This window comes from Trichomycterus rosablanca, chromosome 4 (genome assembly GCF_030014385.1).
Source record: "Trichomycterus rosablanca isolate fTriRos1 chromosome 4, fTriRos1.hap1, whole genome shotgun sequence".
NCBI lineage: Eukaryota > Metazoa > Chordata > Actinopteri > Siluriformes > Trichomycteridae > Trichomycterus > Trichomycterus rosablanca.
The window spans coordinates 16,324,595-16,344,736 of NC_085991.1; positions in this window are offsets into that span (position 1 = coordinate 16,324,595).

The following is a 20,142-nucleotide window of genomic DNA, read 5'->3' on the forward strand; positions in this document are numbered from 1 at the left end:
TCTTTTAAAGACTGCACGACGTTCTTTGACCTCTGTTCAAGGAGGATGGAGGACGAGGACCTGAGAGACATACGCCTGGTGCCGCTGTTTGCTATGGAGGAGATACCAGTGACGGTACACATGTACAACCCTTTTGTGCCGGATGAAGACATCAGGGCTTTCCTCTCCAGGTATTGCAACGCCGTGTCACCAGGAGAGAAGGTACGTGGGCGGTTTGGTATTTGGAACGGGAAGAGAAGGTTTATGGTGAAGCTAAAGGTGGATCCAACGACCACGGGAGGTTTGGTGCATCCCCCAGGTAGCTTCGCAATTGGGCCACATCGCGGGTTTTTGTACTACCCAGGCCAGCCACAGTACTGCAGAAGGTGTGGAGCCTTAGGACACACAAAAGAAAACTGTGAAGGCCAGAGATGTCGCACATGTGGAGGGGAGGATCACAGGACACAAGAATGTGGAGCTCCCAAGACATGCAGCATATGTGGAAGCGAGGAACATCTTTACAGACGATGCCCAGCGCGAAGAGGACTTTTTGCAAGCTTATTTGCAGAGGACTTTGAGGAAATGGGGTTCAGGAGAGAGACTGAACACGAGGAGCCGGAAAAGGCGGGAAAAATGCAGGAGAGAAAGAACAAAGAAGCAGAGACAGCAGACCAGGTGGGGGAGGAGACGGTGGAGGAGACAGACAGCCAAAAAGAAACCGGAGAAGGAGGTGAAAAAGAGCGGGAATCCAGGAGAACAAAGAAAAAAGGAGAAAGAGGACCAGAGCTAGCGTCTCAGCGTGGGTACGCACGCTGAGACGCTAGCCTAGTTGTTTGTTTGTAGCCTTTAGCTAAATAACTTTTTATATACGTATGTTTTAAACATATAATTTATAAGTTAATCTTCCGTGTGTTGTTGATTTAGTTTTATTTTGTTTATCGTAAAAAAGCGCTTGTGTTTACTAACGTAAATTCGTGCTGTGTTGGAAACTAGGAAACTTCTGCTACCGGCATCCGAACGAAGCCGGTTTTGTTTGTTTTTGTACTTCAGCGCATAAACATCTTAATTATCCAGAATTAAAACCGTTTTCGGTCCGCACGAAGCGCGTTTGTGTTTGGTTGTGTTCTGTATTTCAGCTCTTAAAACACCTCTGTTTTGTGGGGAGTTATAACCGTTTCTGTTCGTAGGAAGCGCGTTTATTTGTTTAGTACACCAGCGCATAACACCGTTCTCCTTTAGAATTACAGCCGCTTTTGTCCGAACGAAGCGCGTTTGTGTTGGTTTGGTTGGTGGTTTTTGTATTCCAGCTTATCATCGCCTGTTTCATCCGGAATTAAAGCCGTTCTTCTGTGACTACCAGCAGAAGCGCCGGTGAATCCAACATAAACATCATCTCCAACTCATCTTGTAAAGCTAAGTACATTTCTCTGTTATTATGGTCCTAGCAGGAGCATTATATCCATGTTCCGAGTGTAACATGTTCAGTTATTCCTTCTCCGTGTTTAGTGATAACTTTACATGTAATAAGTGTAGATTAGTTGTTAGTCTGACGGAGAAGATCTCAGTGTTAGAAGGGCGCATTCGGGCGTTAGAACAGACTACTACTAGTGAGGGCTTAGTTTCAGCTGTAGCAGTCCCGAATGCCAGCAGTTCAGGTGTAGAACCCCAGACTCCGGCATTAGAGTCCTCACAGCGGGGCGACTGGGTGACGTCTCGGCGACATAGTCGTAGGGCAAAGCACCGACCATCTCAGTTGCACGTGTCCAACAGGTTTTCCCCACTCAGTGAGCCACCCGCTGAGCAGCCTGTTAATGTAAGTGCTATGGTTATAGGAGACTCTCAGCTCCGACACGTGCGTATTGCAACCCCCATAGAGACACCAGCAACCATAGTCACTTGTATTCCGGGGGCCAGGGCGCCTGACATCAGAGCAAACCTGAAAGTGCTGGCTAATGCTAATCGTAGATTTTCGAAGATTGTTATCCACGTCGGCACTAATGATGTTCGTTTACGGCAGTCTGAGGTTACTAAGAGTAATGTTAAAGAGGTGTGTGAGTTAGCTAGGTCGATGTCTGAGGCAGTAGTGTGCTCTGGCCCCTTACCGATTCGACCCAGTGGCGAAACCTACAGCAGGTTGTTGTCGCTGAACCGCTGGATGTCTAAATGGTGCTCAGAAAACTGCATTGATTTTTAGATAATTGGTCCACCTTTGAGGGAAGGCCTGGTCTTTTGAAGCGGGATGGTGTCCACCCCACATGGGAGGGTGCTGCTCGCATTTCTTGCAGCATAGGTGACAGGCTTTACCACCGCGTTAGTGTAGCGGCAGATAGTGTTAAATGACTATCCAGAGCCAAGACCAGGCAGCAGACTAACAGGCCTAACCAACTGTCTGCGAGTCGCCATCGGACGTCACCCGGAATCCTTAGGTCACAAACCATTGAGACTGTGTCTGTTTACCGTGGCAGGTGTAAGCCAAAACAAAATCAAAAAGTATGTCATAATAACTTAATTAAAATTAATCTAAATGAGCATCATGAAAACCATAGTAAAGCTAAACTAAAGTTAGGACTTCTAAACATCAGGTCACTTGCATGCAAAACAGTAATTGTAAATGAAATAATTACAGATAATAGTCTTAGTGCACTTTGTTTAACTGAGAACTGGGCTAGACCTGATGAGTATCTAGGTTTAAATGAAGCATCTCCTCCGGGTTACAGTTATGAACATAAGCCACGTCTTGGTGGTCGTGGTGGAGGAATAGCCACAATTTATGACAAGGACATAGGTATCACTGTAAAATCAACTCCCATAACAAACTCGTTTGAAGTTCTTATCTCTGACATAACCAATAAATGTTCATCTGATAAAACTAGTATGTTTAAGCTGGTTACTGTTTATCGACCCCCTGGTCCTTACTCAGAATTTCTTAACGAATTTGCCGATTTTCTTTCTAAATTAGTTTTATCAACTAAGAAAGCTTTAATTGTTGGTGACTTTAATATCCATTATGAGGATAAATGTAATCCACTCAAAACTGCGTTTGACTCTATTTTAGAATCTTTAGGCATCACCCAAAATGTAACAGGACCCACTCACCGCTGTAAACATACCTTAGATTTAATACTTACTTATGGTATAAACATAGACAACCTGGTAATCGTACCACAGAATGACTTAATCTCTGATCACTCTCTACTAATTTATGAAGTGTCCCTGTCCAATAAGGTACAGCAACCAAATCGTTTTAAATATAAGCGCACTATTACATCTGCAACTGCAGCAGCGTTCATAAACTGCCTACCAGAATTACCAAATATACCAGCATCAGAACCTAAAGAACTAGATCAGGCAACTCAAAACCTAGAGACTGTATTACGCACAACCTTAGATAACGTAGCCCCACTCAAAACTAAACTGATTAGGGAGAAAAAACTTGCTCCTTGGTACAATGACCACACATGCGCACTTAAACAAGCAGCACGGAAATTAGAACGCAAGTGGCGTCACACTACACTGGAAGTGTATAAGATTGCTTGGAAAGATGCTCTAACTGAGTATAAACATGCACTTATAAAAGCTAAATCTTTATATTATTCGTCCCTAATAGAGAAAAATAAAAACAATCCCAGATTCCTTTTTGAGACAGTGTCCAAATTAACTAAAAACGTCAATGAAACTGAATCTAATATACCGCCTGACTGTACCAGCGATGATTTTTTAAAATTCTTTAATGACAAGATAGAAAAAATACGACTTCAGAGTCAGAGTGTGTCACTTGCCAATGTTAAGTATGGACTCACTCCGAGCAGCATTGGTGATAACAGTAATGATAACAGTAACGAGTTAATCCAACTAAATTCCTTTAATCCAATCTCCCAAAATGAACTAACTGTGTTGATTAAATCATCGAAGTCATCATCGTGTATACTCGATCCTGTTCCAACTCGTCTACTTAAAGATTTACTCCCAGCTATTGTAGAGCCCCTGCTTACATTAATCAATGCATCCCTTAGCCTTGGATATGTACCTAAATAGTTTAAAAGTGCTGTTATTAAAGCCCTGATTAAAAAACCTAATCTTGATCCACATGTTTTATCTAATTATAGGCCAATTTCAAACCTTCCTTTTGTCTCAAAGATATTAGAAAAAGTCGTTTCCAAACAGCTATGTTCTTATTTGAATGAAAATTGTATTCATGAAAAATTTCAATCAGGATTTAGACCCAACCATAGTACCGAAAGTGCATTAATTAGAGTAGTTAACGAGTTGTTAATGTCTTCTGATAATGGATGTGTCTCTTTTCTTGTTCTATTAGATCTTAGTGCAGCGTTTGATATGGCCGATCATAACATTTTACTGGAGAGGCTAGAAAATACAGTAGGTGTTAAAGGACTCGCACTCTCTTGGTTTAAATCATATCTGACTGACCGCTCTCAATTCGTTTATGTAAATAATAAATGATAAATAATAAATAAATAAATTTTCTTTTACTTAATTCAGATAAAACTGAGGTTTTACTTGTTGGCTCTAAAGCTGCAAGAGACAAGTTGTCTAACCTGGTGCTAAACTTAAACACGTTCTCTGTTACTCCCAGCCCAGATGTAAAAAACTTAGGTGTCACAACAGATTCAGATCTCTCATTTGATACACACGTTAATAATATTACTAGAGTTGCTTTCTATCATTTGCGTAACATTTCTAAAATAAGAAATATACTATCTGTTAATGACGCCGAAAAACTGATCCATGCGTTTATAACTTCTCGGTTAGATTATTGTAATGCTCTTCTAACAGGATGCTCTGGTAGATCCTTAACCCTTTCATGCCTGAGTGGAACATTCCATTTTCGGACACTATGTAACATGGTCATAGAAAAAACCTTATTGTGTAAATACCGTACATAGCATAGACTATATATACACACCATTATAACCAGAAGAATCAGTTCTTTAAAATGATATAAAACTCAGTATGGTTATTTAAGTGTAATATAAACAAATCTATACAAAAATCCTTCAAAATCAACCTAAAAAACCTCTCAATTTTTATTTCATACATAAATACTTACATTTTTAACACATTTCTGTGCAATTTAGAGAAAAATATAGAGTATATGAAATGTTTGCAATTTTGTGAGCCATTTGTCAAGAAAATAATTTTGAATCTATCATCTATTCAAAAGTTATGATCAATTTAGCAGAAGGTGTCATTTAGCAATTTAGAATGTTCGTGTAGCTCCTTTTTTACCTCACTTTTTACCAATGTCAGCATACACTATAAACCAATGAAAGTGTACTTTTATGAAAAAAAACCCTGCATATACACACACCATTATAACCAGGAGAATCAGTTCTTTAAAATTATATGAAACACAATGTTTTTCAAGTGTAATATAATAAATGTTTACAAAAAACCTTCAAAATCAACCTAAAAAAATCTCTCGTTTTTTATTTAATTCATAAATACTTACATTTTTAATACATTTCTGTGCAATATAGAGAACAATATAGAACATATGAAATGTTTGCAATTTTGTGAGCCATTTGTCAAGAAAATAATTTTGAATCTATCATCTTCTATTCAAAAGCTATGATCAATTTAGCAGAAGGTGTCATTTAGCAATTTAGAATGTTCGTGTAGCTCCTTTTTTACCTCACTTTTTACCAATGTCAGCATACACTATAAACCAATGAAAGTGTACTTTTATGAAAAAAAACCCTGCATATACACACACCATTATAACCAGGAGAATCAGTTCTTTAAAAGTATATGAAACACAATGTTTTTCAAGTGTAATATAATAAATGTTTACAAAAAACCTTCAAAATCAACCTAAAAAAATCTCTCGTTTTTTATTTAATTCATAAATACTTACATTTTTAACACATTTCTGTGCAATATAGAGAACAATATAGAACATATGAAATGTTTGCAATTTTGTGAGCCATTTGTCAAGAAAATAATTTTGAATCTATCATCTTCTATTCAAAAGTTATGATCAATTTAGCAGAAGGTGTCATTTAGCAATTTAGAATGTTCGTGTAGCTCCTTTTTTACCTCACTTTTTACCAATGTCAGCATACACTATAAACCAATGAAAGTGTACTTTTTTCTTAATTATTACTAAATTGTCAACATCCATATTTTTGAAATAAGACAGCAGATAAAATGTATTTGACAAAATAAGCACTCTAACAACAGTGTATAGTTCAAAAACATTAAAGATTTTTATTAGAATTATATACACTTCTCATTCTATAAATAATTTCAAAACAACAATACAATATAGTTCAGCACTATTGAAGAACATCACTCCATAAAACAAACTCTCAAATAATCCAATTCAACAATACAAGAAAAAGCAATTATTTGTTCAGGATAATCATTGAACAATTCAGTAAACAGTTTTGAGGCAACAGGATATCAAATCTCATCTAAGCCATTTTGCCAAAAATTCACAACAAAATATTTAACAGACAATGCACAATGGATAATTACCTCAAATTACCTCCTTCCAATGAACAATGCACACTGAACTTTGACCTGTGAAGAGAAAGAGAAACAAAGAACATATACACAAACACAGGGGTTGAGGAAAGATGAGAGGGACTGACAGCAGAAGACAGAAGCCCTGTGTAGGTCTAACTGCGAAACTCATCTCCTTCGCTAGAATGCCAAGACTGAAAACAGTTTCGATTGCCAACTAAACAAAATCTTCTACCTTGGCACTCAGGAGCCATGCATGCAATCTTTGTTTTATTTTCTTTTTTGAATTTTTTGTAGCAAAGCCAGCAATTTCTTGATACTTGCTCCATCTGAGGAATGTGGGTGACGTAAAACGATGAGGAAGTGGTTGGAGCTACTGAAAGCTGAGATGGCAAAATTGAATCGACGGAAATGTCTGCAAGTTGGCGCGACAGATTTTCCCTAAAGTTTATCTGGCTGTAGCCTGCTGAACTAAACCCATAACGTGATGCTGGATTGGAATGATGCCAGTCCTGAAACAAAATGAAACTATTAACGACGGCTATGTCCACAAAATGGAAGAAAAGTGTTTTCCACCACTTTTGAGTTTTCTGAAGCAGATTGTATGTGTTTAACATTTGATCAGATCTGTCAACACCTCCCATGTGTTTATTGTAGTCCTTTACTACAGCTGGTTGACGGACTACTTTCCTGTCCCACGTGGCACCATTCTTTACCATCCTAGAAACCTCTGATGAATCATTAGCATTGTGGAAATTAGAGAGGCATGTAACTGCTCGCGTGTCCTTCCACTGAACAACTAAGACATTTCCGTCAATTCTACACCACCTCATATCACCACGGTTAGCTTGCCGCTCCCATTTCTTGACATCTTTGAAATCCACTGGGAATTTCTTACGATTAATCCTACATGTCCCACAAGCATTGATTCCCCACTCCTTAAGTCGGACCATAACAGTTGGTGATGTATAGAAGTTGTCAAACCAAACTGTGTGACCTTGATTTTTAAATGGTTGCACAAGGTCTTCGATCACTTTTATAGCCAAATCAGTTATGCGCCCATCAAGACTGCCTGTGTAAACATCAAAGTCTAAGGTATATCCCGAATCTGAAGTTGCAATGACCCACAATTTGAAACCCCAGCGAGTAGGTTTGCCCTTCATATACTGCTTGAATCCTGATTGACCTTTTGATTTTACCATTCTCTCGTCTATGCTCAGATTTTCATTAGCCTGGAAAAGCTGCTGACACTTGGTTTTGAGGTGGTCCATCAGGTAACGCAACTTCCTAAGACGATCAAGATTATTTCCTGTGGCAGGATCTACAACATGGAGGGCTGCCATCAATTCCTTGAAACGGTCACGGGACATGAATAACTTGGCCCATGAACCCTGAAGAGATTTGGTTCCCCAATATCTGTGAATGCTGTGCAGGGACGTGAAACCCATGTAAATAAGGAGCCCAAGAAACCGGTAGAATTCATCCGGGGTCACTTCTTCCCATGCCCCATGATGGTTCGCATAAGACGGCCTATTCAGTACAAGCTCCCACCCCTTAGAGTTTGTAAACTGGCAAATCTCGGCAACGATGGTGTACGTGAAAAACAACTTGAAGAAGTCTATTTCACGCAAGGTACTTGTGGCTGACCATACAGCCCTACGCACACTTCCCAGATCTATGCCTACTGGACGAGAGGGATTAAATGGTATGGGCTTTGGTGCTTCTGTGTCTGCATCAGCATAGGAAGGAAAGGATACCGAGTCAGGAAAGCGTTTCCGCTTCCTACCTGACATGGGACAAGAAAGACTAACCAAACCCATAAAAGAAAGCAAACATTAGTAAAAATCATAATCTCAGTTTGTACTCTTTTGTTAATTTTAACTTTTTGATGGCAGCCCTGATTGTGTGTGTGGGTGCAAATGCTGACATTTATTGTCAGCATATATGTACACACACACATTTACAAATACACACTATTGGAATACATGCATTTACCGATAGGAGGTTGTTGGTTGATGTTATGGTGGGGTCGTAGCCCACCAAGAACCAGGGGGTGGGGAACCCAAAAGGCGAATGCACAAACAACCAACCCCAAACGTAAAAACCAACGTTTATTAAACAATATTAAATGAAGACAAAACAACAACCAAAAGGATAACCGAAACGAGAGGGGAGCGGCAGGAGCGGTACTGGTAGCGCCGGGGAACTGCAGGGCGGACAGGTGACCAGGAGCGATGAACCGGGATGCAGGGAACGAACGATGAGTAGTGGAGCCGGAGTGCAGGGCACAGGTGGAGAATGGATGCAGAAGGACGGCAGGAACGCAGGAAGACCAGGAACGGGGGGACCAGAAAACAGGAAGCCGCAGGAACACAGGAGAACCAGGAGCGGCGGAACCAGGAGCGGGGAGAAGGTCGTATGGCGAGCAGACAATCTGGCGAGGAGTGAAGGAAAAGCCGGCGTTTAAATGCAGTAGTTCATGAGACGGAGAATGAGGCGCAGGTGTGTGTGGAGTCCGCCCTCCAGCGATCTATAGGCTGGTTTCCGCAGCAACCTCTGAAAACAGTACCGCTCCAGGCCGCTAGGGGGAGAAGGGAGCAAAAACGGGAAACAAACGCAAAACCCCACCAAGAACAAAAGCGATCGGGGGAAACTAAAGAAAACAGAGAAAAACAAAATGCAACCCGGAATAAAAACAAAACGCTGGGAAACCCGAAAATAAAAGGTAAGCGCCGGCGGAATCCTAACAGTACCCCCCCCTCAACGGCCACCTCTAGGTGGCCTACCGGGTCTATCGGGATGTAGACGGTGGAACTCACGGACCAGGTTGGGGTCAAGGATGGCATGGCAACCCGGGGAACCCACGACCGCTCCTCAGGCCCATAACCCTCCCAATCCACCAGGTATTGGAGGCCCCGACCACGCCTACGGACATCCAGCAACCGGCGAACCGTGTACGCCGGATGCCCATTGACGAGCCGGGGGGGTGGTGGGGGTTCGGCCGGAGGGTTCAAGGGTGAGGAAACCACGGGTTTGAGCTGGGAGACGTGGAATGTGGGATGGATCCGCATGTGGCGGGGGAGATTCAGTCGTATTGACGTGGGGTTGATGATCTTCTCGACAGTGTAGGGGCCGATGTAGCGGGGGGAGAGTTTCCTAGACTCAGCACGCAGGGGGATGTGAAGGGTGGACAACCAGTCAGCTTGACCAGGAGCATAGGGGGGGGCCGGCCTTCTATGATGATCGGCCGACTGTCGGTTGGCGTCCCGAGTGTGCAGGAGGGTGGTCCTGGTGGCGCGCCAGAGTCTTCTGCACCTGTGAAGGTGGTGCCTAACAGAGGGGACTGCCACATCGGCTTCTTGTTCGGGGAACAGGGGTGGCTGGTAGCCTAGGGAGGCCTCGAAGGGGGACAGTCCTGTGGCAGATGACACTAGAGAGTTGTGGGCATACTCAACCAGGCCCTGGTTGGTCCTCTCCGCCTGACCGTTGGACTGTGGGTGGAAGCCGGAGGAAAGGCTGACTGTGGCGCCCAGTGCCCTGCAAAAGGCCTTCCAAACCTGGGAGGTGAATTGGGGCCCTCGGTCCGACACAATGTCCAACGGAATTCCGTGCACGCGGAAAACTAGATTAACTAAAAGTTCTGCTGTTTGGAAGGCTGTGGGGAGCTTCGGCAGAGCAGCAAAATGCACGGCCTTGGAAAACCGGTCCACAATGGTGAGGATGACTGTGTTCCCGTTGGAGTCCGGAAGACCCGTGACGAAGTCCAAGGCGATATGGGACCATGGGCGACCCGGGATAGGGAGAGGCTGGAGTAGCCCCGCAGGAGACTGATGGGATGCTTTGTTGCGTGCACAGGTGGTACAGGCCGCCACAAATTCCCTAACATCCTTCCCCAAGGATGGCCACCAGAAATGCCTCTTTAGGAGGGATAAGGTACGACTCATCCCGGGATGGCAGGCGACGCGGGACTCATGGGCCCATTGAAGGACCGGCGAGCGAGCTGTGGCCGGGACGAAGAGACGGGTTTGGGTTCCTGTCCTGGGGTCTGGTTCCTGGGCCTGGGCTTCGGTGACCAGACGGCGAACGTCCCAAGTGAGGAGCCCAACAAGTCGACTCGGCGGAAGGATAGTCTCGGGAGAGGTGAGGGCTTCCTTCGGGGCAAACTGGCGAGAGAGGGCGTCCGGTTTGATGTTCCGGGATCCAGGCCGGTAGGTCAAAGTAAAGTCAAAACGGGCGAAGAACAGTGCCCATCTGGCTTGCCTGGCGTTCAGCCTCTTTGCCGTCTGGACGTAAGACAAATTCTTGTGGTCCGTCCAGACGACAAAGGGCTGAGCGGCCCCCTCCAGCCAGTGCCTCCACTCCTCCAAGGCCAGTTTCACCGCCAGCAGCTCACGGTCACCGACATCATAATTTGCCTCAGCAGGAGAAAGGCGACGTGAAAAAAAAGCACAAGGGTGCAGAGGGTTCTCGGGACTCGCTGGGAGAGCACAGCCCCTACCCCCCGTATCGGATGCATCTACCTCCACCACGAACTGCTTGTCGGGGTCGGCCTGGATGAGGATGGGGGCGGAAGTGAATAAGGTCTTGAGCCGGAGAAAAGCTTCCTCTGCCTCCCGGGGCCAGGTGAAGGAAATCTTAGTAGAGGTGAGGCGAGTGAGGGGTGCTGCAACTTGGCTGTAGCTCCGGATGAATCGTCGATAGAGGTTAGCGAAACCCAGGAAGCGTTGGAGCTCCTTCCGAGTGGTTGGGGTAGGCCACTCTGTGACCGCTCGGATCTTGTGGGGGTCGGCTCTAACCTGTCCGCTCTCCAGAACGACCCCGAGGAACTCCACAGAGCCGACGTGGAACTCGCACTTCTCGACCTTGACGAACAATCAGTTCTCTAACAACCGAGAGAGGACTTTCCGGACATGCGCTCCGTGTTATTCCCGGGACTTGGAAAAAATCAAGATGTCATCAAGGTAGACGAACACGAACCGGTTGAGGAAGTCCCTGAGCACATCGTTGACCAAGGCTTGGAAGACTGCTGGGGCGTTACAAAGCCCGAAGGGCATCACGAGGTACTCGAAGTGGCCGAGCGGGGTGTTGAACGCTGTCTTCCACTCGTCACCTTCTCGGACCCGCACCAGGTGATACGCGTTACGCAGGTCCAACTTTGTGAAGATGGTAGCACCGTGCAGGGGTTCAAAGGCCGACGATATCAAAGGCAGGGGATACCGGTTCTTGACCGTGATCTGGTTGAGGCCCCGGTAGTCGATGCATGGCCGCAGGGTCTTATCCTTCTTTTCAACAAAAAAGAAGCCAGCTCCTAAGGGAGATGATGAGGGGCGGATGATCCCGGCGACTAGAGACTCAGAGATGTAGCTCTCCATCGTGCTCCTCTCGGCACGAGAGAGGTTAAAGAGCCGACTGGTAGGCAGTGGGGCACCAGGCAGCAAGTCGATGGCACAATCGTAGGGTCGGTGAGGAGGTAGAGACAGGGCCCGGTCTTTGCTGAACACCTCGCGGAGGAAGTGGTACTCCCGGGGCACCTTGGACAGGTCAGGGGATGCTGCAGAGGGGGTGGTGCTTGTCCCGTCCCCCGGCTGAGGGATGGCGGAGACCAGACAGTTGGCGTGGCAAAAGTCGCTCCAACCCACAACTCGTCCACGAGCCCAGTCGATGTGGGGGTTGTGACGTGCCAACCAGGGGTAGCCCAGGACTAGGGGGGTCTGAGGAGCCTTGATAACTACGAAGGAGAGGGTCTACCGGTGGTTCCCTGAGAGGATCAGGGACAAAGGCGCGGTACGGTGGGTCACCCGGGCAATGACCCGCCCATCCAGGGCTCGCGCAGTGATGGGAGGGTCCAGGGGCTCCAGGGTCCCCCCCAGCTGACTAGCCAACCCTTCGTCTAACAGGTTGTCCTCCGCACCCGAGTCCACTAAGACCTGGAGAGGGATCGAGCAGCCATGGCAGCAGAGGGTTGCCTGCATACGGAGGTTGCGTTGCCGGGAGGAATGGGATAGGTGGGGGAGAAGGGATAGCTGAGAGTCGCCCGCCAGTACCCCCACGGCTACTGACGGGCGCCCTCTTTTGGCCGGACAGGGCATGCCCAGAGAATATGGCCTGCCTGACCACAATAAAGGCATTGCCCGGCCCTGAAGCGGTTAGCCCGCTCCTGGAGGGTTAACCGGGCACGCCCCAACTGCATGGGTTCAGGCATTGGTACTAAGGGTCTAGGGACAAAACTGGAGGCACCTGAGGGCTCTGAGGGGCTCGAACAGGTCAAAGGGGAAGGTAGCCCGGAACCGGGTCTGGCCGCCCTTTCATGGCGGCGGCCGCGGAGGCGGTTATCCAGGCGGATGGTCAGAGCTACCAGGGAGTGGAGGTCGGGGCTCTCGTCCCTTACCGCCAACTCATCCCTCAGGGAGTCGATGAGGCCCCGCTGGAAGGCCTCCCGGAGGGCCTCGTCGTTCCACCCGGAGTCGGCGGCCAAGGTCCAGAACTCAATAGAGTATTCCGCCACGGACCGGGAACCTTGACGCAGGGAAAATAGTCGGGAAGAGGCACTCCCCGAATAATCCGGGTTGTCAAACACTGTTCTGAACCGGGCGAGGAAATCAACAAACGAGCCCTCTCGAGGGTCCGTCTGTGACTGTACCGCTTCAGCCCAGGTCAGGGCCCTGCCTCTCAGGTGACCAATAATAAAGGCCACCTTACTGGCCTCGGTGGCAAAGGTAGTGGGACGCTGACGTAAAATGGATTCACATTGGAACAAAAACCCTCTGCACCTCTCTAGGTCTCCACAGAAAGGCTCGGGGTTGGGGACAGGTGTTTCCACGGAGGACCCTGGAACCACGGGACCCGTCGGAGGTACGACCGGAACCTGGGAAGAAGCAGGAGGTACAGTGTTAGGAGGTACTAGACGCGCTACTTGTCGGGTCAAGTCAGCGAGCTGCTGGCTGAGTGTCCCCAGCATCTGGTTAAGGTCGGGTCAGGACCATCTCAACGGTCAGGTCCTCACCCGTTTGTGCACCCGTGGGTTCCATTGGGGCCAGATTGTACTGTTATGGTGGGGTCGTAGCCCACCAAGAACCAGGGGGGGGGAACCCAAAAGGCGAATGCACAAACAACCAACCCCAAACGTAAAAACCAACGTTTATTAAACAATATTAAATGAAGACAAAACAACAACCAAAAGGATAACCGAAACGAGAGGGGAGCGGCAGGAGCGGTACTGGTAGCGCCGGGGAACTGCAGGGCGGACAGGTGACCAGGAGCGATGAACCGGGATGCAGGGAACGAACGATGAGTAGTGGAGCCGGAGTGCAGGGCACAGGTGGAGAATGGATGCAGAAGGACGGCAGGAACGCAGGAAGACCAGGAACGGGGGGACCAGAAAACAGGAAGCCGCAGGAACACAGGAGAACCAGGAGCGGCGGAACCAGGAGCGGGGAGAAGGTCGTATGGCGAGCAGACAATCTGGCGAGGAGTGAAGGAAAAGCCGGCGTTTAAATGCAGTAGTTGATGAGACGGAGAATGAGGCGCAGGTGTGTGTGGAGTCCGCCCTCCAGCGATCTATAGGCTGGTTTCCGCAGCAACCTCTGAAAACAGTACCGCTCCAGGCCGCTAGGGGGAGAAGGGAGCAAAAACGGGAAACAAACGCAAAACCCCACCAAGAACAAAAGCGATCGGGGGAAACTAAAGAAAACAGAGAAAAACAAAATGCAACCCGGAATAAAAACAAAACGCTGGGAAACCCGAAAATAAAAGGTAAGCGCCGGCGGAATCCTAACAGTTGATCCCTCTGCTCATCTTGCTCCTCTTCATCCTCTTCTTCCCCTTCATCCAGGAGCTCCATGTCCATGAAGTCCTCCTCTTCAATGGTCATGCCTTCATGATCTTCATCGCTGTCATGTTCAGCAATAAGTCTAAGCTCGTCAGGGCCTAGCCGCTGTCTCCTCTTCAGAGACTCCATAAGGCGTGAATATTGAGCCTTGTCTCCATCCATCTCAGAATAATAAAAGAAAGAGATTACAGTGAATAAAGGTGGTGACAGTGATGTTATTTAAAAAAATAATTACATATATGTAGAATTCAATCACAAATACTCTATATGTTTTTGCCAGAGAAGCTAATGTCCACAGGCTCATGTTTAGAAGTAAACTCAAGTACACTGAACCAATACATATGACAAAAGTTTCTCAAATCTGGCACATGGTTTACACATAAAACAATAATTATCTAAGAGGAGCAATAAATACAAGACCAAACTTGATTCTATGGTTATATTTAAAATGTTGTAAATAGTCACAGACTGAAATGTTATGCACCTGTATGCTTTCAAAAAAAGTTTGATACCATATTTTAGTCCCTTTCAAATATCTCTTGCAATACATTAGAAAATTATGCAAATCTGACAGAAATATTTTATAGATAAAACTATATTTCACTGATACAAGTAAGAATTACCACAGAAAAAAATATATTATGGTAAAAAAAGAAGTTATAAATTGCCCAGACTGACATGTTACCTACCTATATGCACCTATATGGTAGCATAGCATACTTTAGTCTCTTTCAAATAAATGCAGCAATTTTTTAGAAAATGATGCAAATTTGACAGAAATATTTTATAGATAAAATAATATTTCTCTGTTATAAGTACAAATTACCACAGATAAAATATACCATGGAAATAAAGGTTATAAATTGCCCAGACTGACATATTATCCACACCTTTATGCTTTCTGCCTCAGCCAGTCATGCTAAATGCATGCAATGCAAAATGTAATGATATTATGAGCAAAGCTAAGGTGATTTCTAAGCAGACTTTAGACAGTATTGAAGTAAAACAAGTAAGCTATAACTGATTTCAAGATTACATGCATAAAATCTAACTTTGGAGTTTGAGAGCAGCCTTTAGCAGCCTTTTCAAACCACATGGCTGCAGGATGCAACAAACAGCTCCGGTAGCTTAGCTTAGCTTAGGTTCACTACTAATCACTTATTTGTGTAAAACTGCTGCATACTTTACAAACTACTAAACAAACGAGACTAAAAGGGTATCTGATAAACTCTCCACACGTATTTATTTCCATCTAGATGGACATAAAAAACATTACAATCGATTCAGAAAGGAGAGTTGTGCAGCTGACTGACTAAACTTAGAACGCAACTCTCAGAATCACCTCAGCTTTTCCAAAGCGTAAACACTAATAATATTACAATTTTACCATTAAAGCCAAGTTTTCTGAGTAGAAATTATAACGAGGTCTGTGGTAGCTGGTGAACGTGCCCCGGGTTCCCAGCGAAGCAGACATTACAGAGCTCAGAAAACTAAGGCCTCTTATACCAGGCCTCCCAATTAGTGCTGATCACCCGCAGCTGTGGGGTTGACTATTTAAGCCAGCTCCACACAGCAGCGGGTGTCGCACCTTTGTTTGTTTTCCGGTCCGTGGTGGCAGCTCGTCCACACGTTCGTAGCCTTAGCTGGTAGCCCTGGTGGCGTATGCCATTCGGGCAAGTAAAACCGCAAGGTTTGAGGTAACTGGTATGTTCTTTTGGTCTCTTAGATATAGTGTGGTGCGACGCCGCGCAGTCCTCGAACTGCAGTTCATTTTTGCGCTAGCATTTAGCATTAGCGGTTTCACTCAGCGCTGTGTTAGCGCTGAGGGTAATTCTGGCACCAGTGCCTTTAGTTAAACCAAACATTGGATTCTTCAACCGCTGGGTGGCGACTTCGCTGAGCAAGCGGTTGTAGCGCCAAATATCCCCGGTTCGAATCCGCAGTCTACCCCTGCCTAACTTTGCCTATTTGTTTCTTTCTTGTTTCAGATCGGTGTGTGTCAGCTCCGCGACCCAGAGCGCGCCGACCGTTCACCGCTGTAGTTGATCGCGGTGATGGGTCTAGCGCTCCTCGGAGTTCCCCTCCTCTCCCCTCGCTCCTAAACGTATTAGGGGTTCTCGCGCCCCCGTTTCCCAGCACCACTTCAGCGCGGTGGTAACGCTCCCGGCTGTCACGCGGCTGATCGGGGTTCGCGTCCCGCGTTCTTCAATTTGGTTTTCCGTTGACTATTTTTCATTTAGTTGCGTCAGCAGCTCCGTCTGAGTTTCCGATCGGGTTTTTGTGTTCTGGTTTTTTTAGCTGTTTATCTTTCTGTTATCTTTAATAAATAAATAAATATTTTGTTATAATTTTACTTCTGCATTTGCGTCCTTTCTTCCCACGTGACAGAAAGGTGCGACCAACCATGGACGCAGCAGAAGAGCCACCCCCTATCGACGTGATACGCCACCAGGGTGTGGCGTTAGGCAGGCACGAGGTGGCCATCAATCAATTGGCGCAGCAGGTAGCTGCGCTTACCCAGCAGCCTCCAGCTTTAGGAGTCGGCTCACACCCCCCACCCCACTCTGGAGGGTGTGGAGGTCGCGACACCCCCATCCCTCCTCCTGAAAGATATTCGGGAGAAGCCAAGAGGTGCCGTGGCTTCCTCCTCCAGTGCGCCCTAGTCTTCGAGTTGCAGCCCTCCCGCTACCCCACAGAGCGGTCGAGGGTTGCCTATATCGTATCTCTCTTGACTGGCCGAGCCTTGGAATGGGCTACCGCCCTCTGGGAGCAGAACGCTCCGGAATGCTCGTCCGAAAGCGCCTTTAAGGAGGCCTTAAAGGAGACCTTCTTCCACCCCTCGGGGGGTCGTGAGGCAGGCCCACGCTTACTTGAGCTAACCCAAGGTAATCGGCCAGTCGCAGATTATGTAATTGAATTTAGGACACTAGCGGCGGAGTGTGGGTGGGATGAGGGCTCTCTCACCGCCATCTTTCATCGTGGCTTATCTGAGAAGATAAAGGATGAGCTGGCCACCAGGGACCGTCCAACGACCCTTAAGGCCTCCTATGTGCTGGCCACAGCCATCGATACCCGTCTTCGCCAGCGAAACCGGGAACGCGGTACCTGTCCCCCGTTTACCCGCTCACTGGCGCCCCCTAAGTCTCCTCCACCGGCCCTGGATCCCGAACCCATGCAGTTGGGCTCAGCCCGTGCCAATGCTCCTTCGGCATCGGGCTCGTTCTCCAGACCCCGGCGGCCGAAAAACTTCTAGGCCGCTCTCGAGTCAGGGACTCGGGAGCGAGCCAACCTACCATCCCTGCCCAAGGTCTGCTTTTGCAGGCCCGGTTGTCCTGGGGCCTCGGGAACACAAACCTTCAGGTTTGTGTCGATTCAGGTGCGGTGGAGAATTTTATTGACAGCGATCTGGTACACAGGCTGGGGATTGAGGTCCAACCGCTAGCATCACCAGTGTCGGTCCATGCGGTGGATGGCCGACCTGTAGCGGGCAGCCCGATAACCCAACAGACAAAACCTCTCACGTTGCGTCTGCAAAACCACGAGGAACGGATTACCTTTCTTGTAACTCACGTTCCTCACCTCCAGGTGGTTTTGGGGTATTCGTGGCTGCAAAGACACAACCCTCAGATCGACTGGGCCACCGGATCAATCTTCATCTGGGGAACGCGGTGTCGCGACTCGTGCTTGCTGCAAGCTAGCACGGGTTCTGCTCCGACGGAACCGCAGATGGAGGTCCCGGATTTGGCAGCTGTTCCTCCTGTGTACCATGACTTACGGGAGGTTTTTAGCAAGTCCCGGGCGCAGGACTTGCCCCCCCACAGACCGTTCGATTGTGCCATCAATCTTTTGTCCGGCACTACTCCTCCTAGGGGGCGCCTTTTTTCGCTCTCCGGTCCAGAGAAGGTGGCTATGGAGGAGTATGTGCGTGAGGCGCTTAAACAGGGGTTCATCCGTCCTTCCTCCTCCCCAGCTGGGGCAGGGTTCTTTTTTGTGAACAAGAAGGACGGCACCCTGCGCCCCTGTATCGATTATCGCGGTCTGAACGCCGTTACGATCAAGGATCGGTACCCGCTGCCGCTGATGGCCACGGCTTTCGAAGCCCTTCAGCGAGCTTCTGTTTTTTCCAAGCTCGATCTTCGCAGCGCGTACAATTTGATCCGGATCAGGCAGGGGGATGAGTGGAAGACTGCGTTCATTACGCCCACTGGCCACTATGAATACCTGGTGATGCCATTTGGGTTAATGAATGCCCCCGCAGTCTTCCAGAGATTTATCAATGAGGTCTTGCGGGAGACTCTTGGTAAATTCGTCTATGTTTACTTAGACGATATTCTTATCTTTAGTCGGTCCATCGACGAGCATATAGGGCATGTCCGACGAGTTCTCCAGCTTTTGCTCGACAACCATTTGTTTGTCAAGCTGGAGAAGTCAGTCTTTCACTCCCCCACGGTTTCGTTCCTGGGGTTTGTAGTGGCCGAGGGCACCCTGCGCATGGACTCGGCTAAGGTATCGGCTGTGGAGAAGTGGCCAACTCCAAGTTCTTTACGCCAACTGCAAAGGTTTTTGGGCTTTGCAAACTTTTTTCGGCGTTTCATTAAGAACTTTAGCTCAGTCGCCTCTCCGTTAACGGACCTCACAGGAAAAGGTCCGTTCCGATGGACGGTGCAGGCCCAACAAGCTTTTGACGAGCTAAAAACACTCTTGACAACTGCTCCCGTTTTACAGTTGCCCGACCCAGAGGAACCCTTCGTTGTCGAAGTGGATGCCTCCGAGGTCGGAGCTGGGGCAGTTTTGTCCCAAAGAGTGGGGCCAGGGAAGAAGCTGCATCCATGTGCCTTCTTCTCGCACCGCCTGACTCCAGCCGAGCGGAACTACCCGGTTGGAGACAGGGAACTCTTGGCCATTAAGTTGGCGTTAGAGGAGTGGCGACACTGGCTCGAGGGGGCCAAACATCCTTTTCTTGTCTGGACGGATCACAAAAATCTGTCATTCATCCAGCAAGTCAAGAGGATGAACTCCCGTCAGGCCCGGTGGTCCTTATTTTTTGGAAGGTTCAATTTTACACTGTCTTATAGACCGGGGTCCAAAAACGTCAAACCGGACGCTCTGTCTAGACAGTGGGAACCGACCAGGCCGGAGACCGGACCTGATCCTGTGATCCCCTCGACCCTGATAGCGGCCCCAGTCACATGGGGCATATCGAAGGTCATTCGGGATGCCCACCGGGCTGAACCCGACCCCGGTGGGGGACCTCCTGACAGACTGTACGTACCTTCATCCGTACGGCGTCAGGTTTTTGAATGGGCCCATGCTTCCCCATTTGCGGCGCACCCAGGTGTGACTAAGTCCCTGGTCTTGCTGCGCCGAAGATTTTGGTGGCCGGGGATGGAGAACCAGGTACGTGACTTTGTCCGTGCTTGCTCTGTGTGTGCTCTGAACAAGACACCCAGAGAGCGCCCGAGGGGCCTCCTTCATCCGTTGCCAATACCTGCTAGACCGTGGTCCCACATTTCTCTGGACTTTGTGACAGGCTTGCCAAAGTCCAGAGGGTTCACGGCGGTATTGGTAATTGTCGACCGGTTTACCAAATCTTGCCTTTTTATCCCACTGCCCAAGCTACCATCCGCCATGGGTACTGCGCAAATCATTCTGAATCATGTGGTGAGAGCACATGGGGTCCCATCAGACATTGTGTCTGATCGGGGTCCACAGTTTGTAAGCCAGTGCTGGCGGGCCTTTTGCCAACTTATTGGCGCCACGGCCAGCTTATCCTCCGGCTACCACCCGGAGTCGAATGGGCAGTCGGAGAGGCTGATCCAGGATCTGAGCAAGATGCTCAGGTGCCTGAC